The sequence below is a fragment of the Cnephaeus nilssonii genome (genome assembly GCF_951640355.1).
Source record: "Cnephaeus nilssonii genome assembly, chromosome: 1".
In the NCBI taxonomy this organism is placed as follows: Eukaryota; Metazoa; Chordata; class Mammalia; order Chiroptera; family Vespertilionidae; genus Cnephaeus; species Cnephaeus nilssonii.
The window spans coordinates 21,951,460-21,966,475 of record NC_137072.1 but is presented as its reverse complement, the minus strand read 5'-3'; the positions used below and the strand labels follow the sequence as shown (position 1 = coordinate 21,966,475).

Here is a 15,016-nt window from a genome sequence, read left to right as displayed (position 1 = left end):
TTTGCATTTTTTAATGGCTAGTAATATTGAGTACATTTTATTTGCTTATTGATCATTCATGTGTTTTCTTGTATGAAGAATTTGTTCAAACCTTTAGCCCTTTTCCTTCTTTCTCTCCTTTTTTTTTTTTCTTTCTTTACTCTTTGTTTCTTTCTTTTTCTTTTTTTCTTTTTGAGTTGGAGAACTTATGTGTCCTGGATATGCCAGTCTTTTGTTAGATAAAATATTTTGTAAGTACTCTCTTCAAATCTATGGTTTTCTATTTTCTTAACTGTGGCTTTTAATAAGCAGAAATATTTAAGTATAATTTATCAGTTTTTTCTTTTATAGTTATTGCTTACTGTGAGCTAAGACACTTTTGGCTAACCCTGAAGTCATGAAGGTAATTTCCTGAAAAACTTTTTTGTTTTTTGCTAACTTATATTTAGGTCTGATGCATCTCAAATTAAGTTTTGTAGGTTTTATTTTTTGAGAATGAATATCTAATTGTTTCTGCACTGTTTGTTGAAAAAAGTCTCCTTTTCTCATTGGATTGCTTTGGTAAAACATAACATGGCTGCATAAGTGAGCTCTATTTTAGGAATTTTTATTCTGTTTCATTGATCTGTTTGTCCTTATAGCGTTTACCGCATTATTTTGATTATTTTTAACTGTATATGAAGTCTTTTAGTCAGATTTGCAAATCCTTCAACCCTTTTCATCTTTTCAAGATTGCTTTGCATATTCTAAGTCCTTAGTACTTCCGTATAAATTTTAATACTAGTTTTTCCATTTCCAGAAAGGCTGATGTGATTTTGATTACAGTTGCTTTGAACCTATAGATCTTTTTGAGGAGAATTGACATTTTAACAATGTTGAATCTTCCTATTTACTAGCATGGTCTAGCTCTCCATTTATTTAGTCATCTTTGTTTTTATTTTGCAAGCAGTATTTTATGGTTTTTAATCTTTGTTCTTATGTCTTATTTTAAAATTATTTTTATTATTCAATATTTTATGTGATTGTGTGTTGTTTTTTAAAAAAATATATCTTATTGAATTTTTACAGAGAGGAAGGGAGAGGAATAGAGAGTTAGAAACATCGATGAGAGAGAAACATTGATCAGCTGCCTCCTGCACATTCCCCACTGGGTATGTGCCCACAACCAAGGTACATGCCCTTGACTGGAATCGAACCTGGGACCCTTGAGTCCGCAGGCCGATGCTCTATCCACTGAGCCAAACCAGTTAGGGCATGTAAGTGGTTTTAAAGAATTCAGTTTTTAATTATTTGTTCTTAGTATATGGAAGTAGAATTGACCTATGTATATTGACCTGTGTCATACAACCATACTTAACTCACATTAATTCTATGAGATTTTTGGTCATAACTTAGCTTTTTCTAGTAGATGATAATGTCATAAAACTTTACCTCTTTCCAATTTGTATATTTAAAAAAAATTTCTTTCTTTATTGCATGTACTTAAATCTTGTTCCCATTCATTGGGGAAGACATTCAGTTTTGTACCATTAATTATGATGTCAACTGTAGGCTTTTTACTGATGATTGTTACCAGTTTGTTTTAAATATTGATTTCATTATTATTAAGAATCAGAAGGACTGCCATTGAAAAGGTAGTTTGTTATATTCAAAGATCCCTAGAGGAGGAGTTGCACCAAGGAAGCCATATGGGTTAGTTAAGAGGCAGAAGAAGCAAAAGGGAAAAAGTAAAGGCAGGAACATTTATTTTGGTTTCTGTGGGAAGAAATAGTCAATGAATGGTCATCAGGTTTAGGATAATTTAGTTCGAATAATTTCAGGGATTCTGGGGGCATAGGGACTTTGCCTAGTTGTCTGGTACCTAGCCCTGTGGTGATCAGGGCAGAGGAATATAGTGGCTGGAGTATAAAATAGATAAAGATGGTTAGGGGTATGGGCTCTGGAATGGTTGCTTTGCATATAAGGTTGTTCCAAAAAACTGTATACATACTTTACCAGCTGATAGCTCAATTTTGAAAATGAAATGTATTTTAATAAATACTGCCTTTATAATTATTTAAAGTGTATGTATACGTTTTTTTGGGGGACACACTATATATGAAAGCTAGCTGGGGAGTTGGTTTGCTATCTCCAGGAATTAGCCAGTCTTCGGAGGGTGGGACAGTTTCTCTAGCATCAGCAGGCCCCAAAGTATCAAATATCAAAATGAAAAGATAAGATTAATATACAGGTTGAGTAAGATCTCTTCTGTTCCTAGTTTTCTGGCAGTTTATAGCTGGATATATATACATATGTATATATATATGTATATGTATATGTATATGTATATGTATGTGTGTGTGTGTGTGTGTGTGTGTGTGTGTGTGTGTGTGTGTATATTTATTAGAGGCCCAGCGCACGATTTAATCGTGGGCGTGTAGCGTCCCCTAGGCCTAGCCTGCCCGCCCTGCCACTCCCCCCGCTTCCCAACCACCCCGGAGGCTCTCAGTCTTTTGAGCCACGTTCTGAAGCCCAAACCTTGCAACCGGTTGAAGGTGGGGAGAGCCACCTGACACTCACCAGGAAACTAAAGTCCGAGGCTGAGTGTGATCTGCCCATGGTCTCCCAGAATAAGTTTTCCCTGAGTTCAGCCTGCACTCCATGACCCCCAAGTCTGAGAAAGGTAGGGACTCAGAAGCCTCTTTATATATTTTTCAGAACCCCCTTTAAAATCTAGAATCACTTGAGTCTCCCTCTCCTCCAAACCTGAGGATGTAGCACTGGCTTTTCCTTACCAATGTGACCAGCTCTGCTTGCAGCTCTGCTCTGCGTTCCCTCCCACCGAGTTGTCCTATTCCCTCTGCTCCAAGTGCTCAGGTCCCCCACCCCTGATGTCAAGGGCATATTCTGCCTCCTCATTGGCAGCCTCCTGGTGATGGATTGTGACGGTGTGAGTGCATCACTTCATGATGGTGTGAGGACCACCAAGGCTTTTATTTATAGGACTAGAGGCCTGGTGCACGGAAATTTGTGCACGGGTGTGTGTGTCCCTCAGCCCAGCCTGCACCCTCTCCAATCTGGGACTCCTTAGGGGATTGGGCCTAAACCAGCAGTCAGACATCCCTCTCACAATCCAGGACTGCTGGCTCCCAACTGCTTGCCTGCCTGCCTTCATGATTGCCCCTGACCGCTTCTGCCTGCCAGCCTGATGACTCCCTAACCACTCCCCTGCTAGCCTGATTGATGCCTAACTGCTCCCCTGCCAGCCCGATTGCCCTTAACTGCCCTCCCCTGCTGGCCTGGTCACCCCTAACTGCCCTCCCCTGCAGGCCTGGTCACCCCCAACTGCCCTCCCCTACCGACCCGGTCACCCCTAACTGCTCTCCCCTGCTGGTCTGGTCTCCCCCCACAACTCCCCTCCTCTGCAGGACAAGGTCCCCCCAAACTGCCCTCCCCTGCAGGCCTGGTCACCCCTAACTGCCCTCCCCTGCAGGCCTGGTCCCCCTCAACTGCCCTTCCCTGCAGGCCCGGTCACCCCCAACTTCCCTTCTCTGCCAGCCTGGGTCGCCCCCAACTTCCCTCCCCTGCAGGCCTGGTTCCCCACAACTGCCCTCCCTTGCAGGCCTGGTCCCTCCCAACTACCCTCCCCTGCTGGCCATCTTGTGGCAGCCATATTGTGTTCACATGGGGCAGCCATCTTATGTGTTGGAGTGACAGTCAATTTGCATGTTACTCTTTTATTAGATAGGATAGAGGCCTGGTACACGGGTGGGGGCCGGCTGATTTGGTACAAGGGTGTCCAGGATCAGGGTGGGGGTTCCCTTGGGGTGTGGGGCGGCCTGGGCGAAGGGCCTGTGGTGATTTTCAGGTCAGCCACGCCCCCCGGCGACCCAAGTATAGGCCAGGGCCGGCTGGAAGCAGGTATCTGGGATTTATTTATCTTCTATAATTGAAACTTTGTAGCCTTGAGCGGAGGCCAGGGCTGGCCAGGGTGGGCGGGAAGCTTGGCTTCCTCCATCGCCGGGGGCAACCCAAGCCTCCTGCTTGCTCCAGCTCCGTGGCGGCCGCCATCTTAGTTGGGTTAATTTGCATACTCGCTCTGATTGGCTGGTGGGCATAGCGAAGTGATGGTCAATTTGCATGTTTCTCCTTTATTAGTGTAGATATACATATATATATATATGCTTAAATATATTTTAATTGTTTTCAGAGAGGAAGGGAGAGGGAGAGATAGAAACATAATGATGAGAGAGAATCATGGATCAGCTGCCTCCTGCATGCCTCATTAGGGATCAAGCCTGCAACCTGGGCAATGTGCCCTTGACCAGAATCAAACCCGGGATCTTTCAGTCTACATGCCAGCAACGCTCTATCCATTGAACCAAACCGGCTAGAGATATATAGATATTATATATATATATATATATATATATATATATATATATATATATATATATATTTTTTGTTGTTGTTGTTGTTGTTGTTTGTTTTGTTTTGTTTTGTTTTGTTTTGTTAGTTTTAGAGAGAGAAAGAGCAAGAGAGAGACATACATCAATTTGTTATTTCACTTATTTATGCATTCAATGTTTGATTCTTTTATGTGCCCTGACTGGGAATTGAACTCACAAACTTGGCATATTGGGACAATGCTCTAATCAATTGAGCTACCGGCCAGGGCCTGAATGGATATTTTTTGTCAAATGCTTTTTCTTCATCTGTTGATATGATTATATATTTTAAAAAATAAATATGGTAAATTTCATTGTTTTTATTTTCATGTGTTATAACAACCAAGTATTTCTGGGATAAACTTCACTTGGTTACAGTGTATTATCCTTTTTATATATTGCTGGATTTAAATTGCTAATAGTAAATATTTTTGCATTTATGTACATGAGGAATGTTTGTCTGCAATTGTTTTCATAGTTTCAGGTTTTAGTATTATTGGTATATTCATTAATATTTTCATGCTGAACTTGGAAAATGATTTTGGAATTAGTCTCTATTTTTTGAAAGTATTTATTTTCTGAAAGTGATGCTATTTCTTCTTTGGTGATATGAAGCAATTTACCAGTGAAAAATATGAGCCTAGGGTTCTGTTTTGAGGAAGGATTTTGATAATGAATTCAACGTAAAGGTTTCTTTAAATATTTGTTTCATCGTATCAATTTTGGTAAGTTGTATTTTTCAGAGAAGTTTTTCATTTCATCCAAGTTGTTGAATTGATTAGTGTAAAATTATTAATCTTTTGTGCTTTTAATATCTGTTGGTTCTATAGTGACAATTCCTTCTTTATTCCTTATATTGGTTATTTGTGTGTGTGTTTATTATTTTTATTGATTTCAGAAAGGAAGGGATAGAAAGATAGAAACATCAATGATGAGAGAGAATCATTGATTGGCTGCCTCCTGCACACCCCCTACTGGGGGTTGCGCCCCCAACCAGGGCATGTGCCCTTGACCAGAATCAAACTCAGGACACTTCAGTCCACAGGCCTACACTCTATCCACTGAGCCAAACCAGCCGGGCTATTTATTGATTTTTTAAAATCTAGTTTTGTTAATTACCAAGAGAGAAATGTTAACATACTATACTATGTTTGTGGAATTGTGTATTTATCCCTTTACTTGTGACAGTTTTGCCTCATATATTTTGAATCATTGTTATGAGGCACATATTTATGTCCTCATTATTTGATGCTTATGAGTCTCAAGATTAGTCTCAACATTTGATGCCATTACATGCTTGGATATAGGTCTACCATTTTAGTAGGTTTTTTCTGTTTGTCTAGTTTTTAAAAATATATTTGAAAATTAGTATTAAAAACAGTTTTAATGATAAAATTCACAAATATAGTGTACAATTCAGTGGTTTTTAGTATATTTACAAAATTGTGAAACCATTGTCATAATTAATTTTAGAATATTTTCATTACCTCAGAAAAAGCTCTGTGTCCATAGTTCAGCCTTTTAAAGGGTACAATTCATTGTTTTTTAGTATAGTCACAGAATTATGCAATCATTACTATAATCAATTTAAGAATGTTTTCATCACCTCAGGAACAGCTCTGTGCCCATTAGCAGCCACTATCCATTACCCAGTCTCTCCAGTCCCTGGAAACCACGAATCTACTTTCTGTCTCTATTCTGGACATTTCATATAAATGGAATCGTACAATACTTGGTATTTTGTCAGTGCCTTTTTTTCTCTTAGCATAACGTGTTTAGGGTTCACTTATGTTGTAGCATGTATTAGAACTTTATTTCTTTTTATTGCCAAATAACATTCCATTGTATGGATATACCACATTTTATATACTCATTAACTAATTGATGGACATTTAGGTTGTATCTACATTTTGGCTATTATGAATAATGCTGTTATGACCATTTGTGTACAAACTTTTATGTATACATCTGTTTTCATTTCTTTTGGGTTTGGAGTTTTTTGATCAAACTTGTGATTAATTATATTTAACCATTTGAGGAACTGCCAATGCAGCTATCCCACTTTATATTCCAAAAAATATATATGAGGGGTCTAATTTCTCCCATATCCTTGCCAACAGGATATATTTAAAAATTTAAAAATTTTTTTATCTTTAAATCTTTATTGTTGAAGGTATTACATATGTTCCCCCCCCCCCCCCCCCATTGACCCCTTCTAGCCCATACCCGGCCCCCCATCTACCTCACTGTTGTTTGTGTTCATGGGTTATGCATATATATATCTATAATAATAAAAGCACAATATTCTAATTAGACCAGACAGCCGAACAACCTTCTGGATGTCCTTCCGGACTACCTTCTGGAGGAAGCCGCAGCTGCGAGGGCCGAGCCCCTTGCACGAATTTCGTGCATTGGGCCTCTAGTGTGTGTGTGTGTGTGTAACATATATGCATATAAGTTCTTTGGTTGACCTCTTCCCACCCACCCATCCACCTTGGCCTTCCCTCTGAGCTTCAACAGTCTGTTCCATGCTTCTGTATCTCTGGATCTCTATTGTTCATCAGCTTATTTTGTGCATTAGTTTCTACATATGAGTGAGATTATGTGATACTTGTCTTTCTGTGACTGGCTTATTTTGCTTAGCATAATACTCTCCAGGTCCCTCCATGCTGTCTCAAAGGGTAAGCAATCCTTATTTTGTACTGCTGCATAGTATTCCAAGGTGTAAATGTACCACAGCTTTTTTATAATATAATTATATGAATAAAAGGTCCAACCTAATTTTTTTTACTTGTAGATAAGAAGTTTTAACATATAACTTTGGTAAAGCTATTTCTCTTTGGATTAGTTTCTCAGCATCCCTCTAGCAATTTCAATATATTTCTCTATCTTTTTACAGTACATATAGCATACCAATTATAGTTAACATTGTACCACTTTTTGTAAAGTGTAGAAAACTTGGAGCCTTCAGAGATTCTTTTACATCACCTCTGCCTGCTATCAGTTATATTATTGTCATATGTATTAGATCTACATATATTACACAACCCAGAAGATATTACAATTTTTGCTTTCAATAATATGTATTTTTAAAAAAATATATTTTGTTGATAATTTTTTTAGAGAGAGAGGAAGGGAGAGGGATAGAGAGATAGAAACATTAATAGAGAGAAACATCATTGATCAGCTGCCTTCTACATGCACCTTACTGGGGATTGAGCCCACAACCTGACCATGTGCCCTGACTGGTGACCTCTTTGTTCCTGGGTTGATGCTCAACTGCTAAGCCACACAGACTGGGCAATAACATGTATTTTTAAATAATAAGACCTAGAAGTCTTTTATAACTACACAGATATTTACCATTTGAGGTGCTCTTCTTTGTTTCCTGAAGATTTGCGTTTTCATCTAGTACCATTTCCCTTAATTTTGATGACTTACTTTAGTCTTTATTGTAGCCCATGTCTACTGATGATTAATTGTTTCTTTTATCTGTAAAAACCCATTTTACCTTCATTTTTGAAGGATATATTAGTTAAATACAGAATTCTGGATTGACAGTTCTTTTCCTTCAAATACTTTAAAGATTGAGAAAGCAGTCATTTATCCAGTTACTGTTCCCCTTTATTTGATGTGTCATTTTCTCGTGGCTGCTTTCAATACCTTTTCCCTTGTTTGCTTTTCAGTAAGTGGTTTGGTTACTTGAGGTTCACTGAGCTTCTTGAATCCATAAATATGTCCTTCAAATTGAGGAAGATTTCATTCATTATGTGTTCTAAATTTTCTTTCCCACTGTATTCTCACACTTATTTATTTATTCACCCCCCCCCCCCCCGCCCCTTCCACCCTCTAGGCCAGTGGTTCTCAACCTTTCTAATGCTGCGACCCTTTGATACAGTTCCTCATGTTGTGGTGACCCCCCCCAACCATAAAATTATTTTTGTTGTTACTTCATAACTGTGATTTTGCTACTGTTAATGAATTGTAATGTAAATATCTGTGTTTTCCGATGGTCTTAGGTTCTATAGCAGCGGTTCTCAACCTGTGGGTTGCGACCCACAGGTTGAGAACCGCTAGCAGGGTCGCCTCTAGCGGCAGTGCTGCTAAGGATGTAGACTCTCGTGCCTCTGCGGCAGTGCTAAGGATGTCCGACTGCTGTCTTAGGCCTGCTCCCCACGGACCTCTCCTGAGGGATCCCTCCCCCTCCTGAGTTCACGAATTTCGTGCACTGGGCCTCTAGTTTAATTATAATAGCTATTTTAAAGCCGAATTCCAATGTATGTGTAGGTCATCTTCGTGTTGACCTTCGCCGATTGTGTTTGCAAGCATGATTAATGTTTTCCTATTCATAGATCAGGTAGGTGACTTGGAGTTTCCAATACATTGTAGTAAGTGTTTTACATGGGAAGTCTGGATTTTATTATATTCCTTTGCAGAAATTGTTATTGTTTTTATAAGCAGTTGATTGGGTTAGATTCAAACCATCTATTAAGTATTTTGAGCAGTTGCTTAAATTTCATTTTATTTCTTTTTCCTTAATTGGACTCTAACTTGCCTTTTTTAAGTTCAGTGAGAGATTTGGGCATATTCTATATATAAATATTTGGGGGCTTCTCCTGGTTCTCTCCTCTTCTTGATTCAGACCTCACTTTCCTTGTTTCCCTGAAATTTTATCTTCTGGTTCTTCAGGTATTAAAACTACAGGAGCCACTATGGCTGGTTAGCTCATCTTCAGACTAAAAACCTTCCAGTTCTGACATATGGTGGGAAACTAGAATCTTTTTTTTTTTAATATATATTTTTATTGATTTCAGAGAGGAAGGAAGAGGGAGAGAGAGATAGAAACATCAATGATTAGAGCGAATCATTGATTGGCTGCCTCCTGCACACCCCCTACTGGGGATTGAGCCCACAACCAGGTCATGTGCCCTTGACTGGAATAGAACCCGGACCCTTCCGTCCGCAGGCCGACACTACCCACTGAGCCGAACCAGTTAGGGCTAGGATCTGTTTGTTATCTGTGTAAGGGTTTGTCTTGTGTAAGTTTCCTTCTGGAATAGAAGATCATTTTATCATTGATTTAAACATAATTGATATGTTTCATTTCGTTGCAGTTATTTTCATGGCCTTAATTAATTTCATCTTTGGCCAGCAGAAGTCTCTTTAGGTTAGCCCATAAGTCCTTTTTACATGATTAGAGTAGTCTTTTGTAGCTTTCTTGCTGGTAGAACAAACTATTCTGGGGTTATTTGACTTCGACCCGGAATCATCGCTTCTCCTAGGAGTCCTGGACCACAGCCCAGGCATTAATTTCTAGAGTGGTAGTCATGCTCTTTCTAAAACACAAGAAAAGATGTGTTAATTTAGATTTATTTTTATCTTTTGCTTAAATAAAGAAATGATGATGTTAATGTGTTTTATCCTATAGGTACTTAAAAAATTTTTTTTTATTATTGGTTTTAGAGAGAGAGAGGAGCAGAGAAGGAGAGAGAGAAACAGCGATTGACTGCCTCCTGCATGCCCCCTACCAGGATTGAGCCGCAACCTAGGCATGTGCCCTCACCAGGAATTGAACTGGTGTCCTCTCGGTTCAGGGGATGACACTCAACCAACTGAGCCACATTTTATGCCACAATTATATCTTTTATATGAGGAAGATCAAACTTAAAACTTGAATTTATATTTCTTATTAACCTGTAATACTAATTTAAAAAAATATATATTTTATTGATTTTAGAGAAGAAGGGAGAGGGAGAGAGAGATAGAAACATCAATGATGAGAGAGAATCATTGATTGGCTGCCTCCTGCATGCCCCCTACTGGGGATCGAGCCCGCAACCCAGGCATGTGCCTTTGGCTGGAATCGAACCTGGGACCCTTCAGTCCGCAGGCTGACGCTCTATACCAGGCGTCCTCAAACTACGGCCCGTCGGCCACATGCGGGTGTTTTTGCCATTTTGTTTTTTTACTTCAAAATAAGATATGTGCAGTGTGCATAGGAATTTGTTCATAGTTTTTTAAAATATATTTTATTGACCTTTTACAGAGAGGAAGGGAGAGGGATAGAGAGTCAGAAACACCAATGAGAGAGAAACATCAACCAGCTGCCTCCTGCACACCTCCCACTGGGGATGTGCTTGCAACCAAGGCATGTGCCCCTGACCAGAATCGAACCCGGGACCCCTCAGTCCACAGGCCGATGCTCCATCCACTGAGCCAAAATGGTTTCGGCAGTTTTTTTTTAAACTATAGTCCAGCCCTCCAACGGTCTGAGGGACAGTTAACTGGCCCCCTGTTTAAAAAGTTTGAGGACCCCTGCTCTATACATTGAGCCAAACCAGCTAGGGCATGTAATACTATTTTTAATTATTATCTTACTGCTTTTTGTAATGTAATGGTGATCACAGTCTGGGTAAACAAGTATAGGTGAATGCATAGTTACATAGCCACAGCCTCCTAAAGCTCAGTGTTTTAGGTGAGCTTGACTTAGCGAAGTAAAGTGAGTACTTTGCAAGAGAATCCTATCTAATAAAAGAGTAATATGCAAATTGACATCACTCTAAGACACAAGATGGCTGCCCCCATGTGGACACAAGATGGCCGCCACAAGATGGCCTGCAGGGGAGGGCAGTTGTGGGCAGTTAGGGGTGACCAGGCCGGCAGAAGAGGGCAATTGGGGGAGATCAGGCCTGCAAGGGAAGGCAATTGGGGATGATCAGGCCAGCAGGGAGGACAGTTAGGTGTGACCAGGCCTGCAAGGGAGGGCAGTAGGGGGGGAGACCAGGTCTGCAGGGGAGGGCAGTTGTGGGCGATCAGGCCAGCAGGGAGGGCAGTTAGGGGTGACTGGGCCAGCAGAGGAGGACAGTTTGGGGAGACCAGGCCAGCAGCGGAGGGCCATTGGGGGGGGGCGGGAATCAGGCTTGCAGGGGAGGTCAGTTGTGGGGGGACCAGCCCTGCAGGGGAGGACAGCTGGGGGGGGCATGCCTGCAGGGGAGGGCAGTTGGGGGCGACCAGGACGGCAGGGGAGGGCAGTTAGGCGTCGATCATGCTGGCAGGGGAGTGGTTAGGAGGTGATCAGGCTGGCAGGCAGAAGTGGTTAGGGGCAATCAGGCAGAGGCAGGCGAGTGGTTGGGTGCCAGCAGTCCTGGATTGTGAGAGGGATGTCCCACTGCCTGTTTAGGCCCGATTCCGGTGGGATCGGGCCTAAACGGGCGGTCGGACATCCCTCAAGGGGTCCCAGATTAGAAGAGGGTGCAGGCTGGGCTGAGGGACACCCCCCCTACACAAATTTCATGCACTGGGCCTCTAGTCTATAATAATAAAAGTGTAGCCCTAGCCGGTTTGGCTCAGTGGATAGAGCGTCGGCCTGCGGACTGAAGGGTCTCAGGTTCGATTCTGGTCAAGGGCATGTACCTTGGTTGCGGGCACATCCCCAGTAGGGGGTGTGCATGAAGCAGCTGATGGATGTTTCTCTATCATCGATGTTCTAACTCTCTCTCCCTCTCCCTTCCTCTCTGTAAAAAATCAATAAAATATATATTTAAAAATGTAATATGCTAATTAGACCAAACGACCTTCTGGACAAAGCTGGGCTGCAAGGGAAGCCCTGGTTCTGGGTGCCTTCCGGTGCCTGGAGGGAAGCCGCTGCTGATATCCAGGGAAAGGAAAGCCTACTCTTGCACGATTTTCATGTACCGGGCCTCTAGTCTATAATAATAAAATCGTAATATGCTAATTAGACCGAACGACCTTCCGGATGACATTCCAGACGACCTTCTGGACGAAGTGGGGCCTTGGAGCCCCTTGCATGAATTCCGTGTATCAGGCATCTAGTCTAATATAAATTAGAACAAGTAACGTTGTTTTACATTATAAAGATGGAAAATAGTTGTATGCTTTCTTACTATACTACATGATATATAAAAAAAGAAGGAACCTCGTATAATTTCTACTTGTTTGGGCCATTACAATTAAAGGGTATTTTTTCTTGGTAAATTGTGGTGAGATCTCTAATGTATGTCTTTTTTGGAGAAGCAGTATCTCCTTATAATGTTTCCCCTTTTGCAGGATTTATTTGTACCTTTTTAACACTATATCTCACTAAAATAAGAGTGGATCTGTGGAATTCTAGTACACATGTAGCTGCAGCCTGCCCTGCAAAACTTTTCAGTTTGGATTGGTTTACTATAGGATCTGAAGTCTCTGTTATCCATAATGCCTCATACCAGATACAGTCTTCTGACTACAACTTAATCTTGTTTTTCCCCCCCTATAATCATGTTTTTTGCCAAGTCTCCTGTCTATTTTTACTCTTAGTGGGAAGATAAAGTCATATTATTTTACATAGCATATAGTAATGTGTCTATAAGTATTTAAATGATAAAACAAATGAAATATTTTGGAATGAAGAAGTAAATTCACTCATATTGTACTATTCTCATCACAGGTCTATTAATATATTTTGTGTATTTTAGAGTTTTTTTCTATGCATTTATTTGTTAACAGTGAAAATCTTTGTGAATATAGCATTCGTTATACAGTTAAGACTCTTTATAAAATTTTTATATTTATAAACAGCCATATAAAATATTTTTATACACATTCTTTTCATGTCTTGAACTTATAGTATATAAATGATATAATAATGACACAGTACTTAATAAATGCTATATCCATCATATTTTTTTTTGGCTCTCTGTGAAGTAATGTAATCAGTAATTTCCTTGAATCATATTGCTAAATTGCTTTCTAAAAGAATTGGATTATGGTGCCATCAATAGTATATGAAAATATATGTTCACTGCACTCTGAACATGAGGAAAAGCTTTGCTAACGTAGTGGGCAAAAATGCCTTTTCTAGCTTGGCAATGTGAGTCACTGACTTTGGTTCTGGGACATTGCCTCCCCACTGACGGTGGATCTCATTATATCTGTCATTTTAATTGGCCTGGATAGCTTCTGCCAGCTTAGCCTGAGCTCTTTGTCTTCTGAGTTAACCTGTGTAAGGGTGATGGTGGTGCAGGTCTTCCTGTGGTCTAGACACCCCACCCTGGCCTTCCTCTTGATAATACAGCAGGGAACCCCCATTTTACTGCACAGTGCAAGCAGGAAGATGACCAGCTTGATGGGATCCATATCATGTGCAGTCACTATCAGCTGGGCCTTCTTGTTCTCCACCAAGGTGGTTACAGTGTTAACCCTTGTTGGAAGGACAGGTGGCCTCTTGGGGACATCCCCTTTGCTGGCAGCTTTTTTCTCAGTCCAGGCCAACAATTTCTGCATCTTCTCTTTGCTTTGTCTCTGGTCTATACTTGTGGGACAGCTTAAGCAGCTGAGTAGCTGTTTGGTGGTCTAAGGCCTGAGCAAACTGGTTAATGGCAGGAGGCACTTTCAGATGCTTAATAGAGAATAGTCCTTTGCTACTGCAACCGAATGTTAGAGGGGCCATTGACAAAGTGGGTGAGGTCCCTTTAGGGCTGGATGTCCTGTCCAATTCCAAAATTCTTGGGCCTTTTCTCCAATGGGATATACCACCTTCTTGGCCTCCTGCTTCTTCACAACAGCAGGAGCCGGTACCACCTTCTTTCCCTTAGCCTTCTTTCCTTTCAGCATCTTAGGCTACAAGAGGAGAGAGAAATAAAAAATTTTTAATTGTCTATTCTAATGTTTTTCTTTTGTAGAAGTTTTTAATTTTTTAGATTTGACTACTGGTTATTTTCGGTCTTAATTCTTATATTGAAATTGTTTTCCAAACATTTTGAATTTATATTTGTGATCAGTAAACTTTCAAGTGTCTAATTTGAATTTCTTCTTCCCCAATTGTTGAACATTGTTCTTATACCTAACCATCCCAAAGAGCAATCTATCACTGGCTGTAGTCCTTACATTAGATTTAGTTATACTTCTATAAGTAACTGTTTTTTTTCCTCCAAGGTAAATTGCTCAACTAATAGTGTTTCCATCTGTGTAGGAGGTATAACTTAGAACCAAATTATTGCCTATCTTTAGCAAATCTGCTTATGTTTTTGCTCCTTCCATGTATCCAGCTGTGATAGATGCTAGGGCTATAGCTATGAAATGGAATTTATAATCTAGCAAAGGAGATAAACATAATTGCATAAATAATTGTGATTGCAGTCTACCTAATAAAAGAGTAACATGCTAATTGACTGTACCTTCACGATGCCCACCAGCCAATCAGGAGTGAGTATGCAAATAAACCCAACAAAGATGGTTTTTTTTTTTTTTTTTTTTTGCATATCCAGACACCAAGTGGCCAGGGGCCGGGACAGGACGCTTGCTTCGTTGCCATGGCGACGATGCAGGCGTTCCACACCACCCTCGCTGCTCCGGGCCTCTGGGAAGCATGGGAAGGCGGAAAGGCGGCTCCGGCCAGAGCGAAGGCAGTGCCGACAGCCAGGGGAATGAAGGCCCATTCTTGCACGAACCTTCATTCGTTCATCGGGCCACTAGCATACAATAAGAAGAAAAGTACATAGATAACTCATAAACGGCACCTAATTTAATAAAGGTATTCAGAGAAATATTTTTTGAGGAAGTGACTTTAAGCAAGGACCTGAGGGAAGTAAGAAGTTACCTAGCTGTGAAAG

The 15,016-nt window shown here is 40.6% G+C and overlaps 1 protein-coding gene and 1 pseudogene across 10 annotated transcripts in view; one reads left to right on the top strand and one right to left on the bottom strand.

Annotated features, from left to right (window-relative positions):
• The window catches only part of MLLT10 (MLLT10 histone lysine methyltransferase DOT1L cofactor), a 233,296-nt gene that overhangs the window by 39,034 nt on the left and 179,246 nt on the right, over nucleotides 1-15,016 (top strand). The window lies entirely within an intron of this gene.
• Nucleotides 13,058-14,665, bottom strand: LOC307099305 (large ribosomal subunit protein eL8-like; annotated as a pseudogene). Its single transcript has one exon. The product of its transcript is annotated as a large ribosomal subunit protein eL8-like (transcript).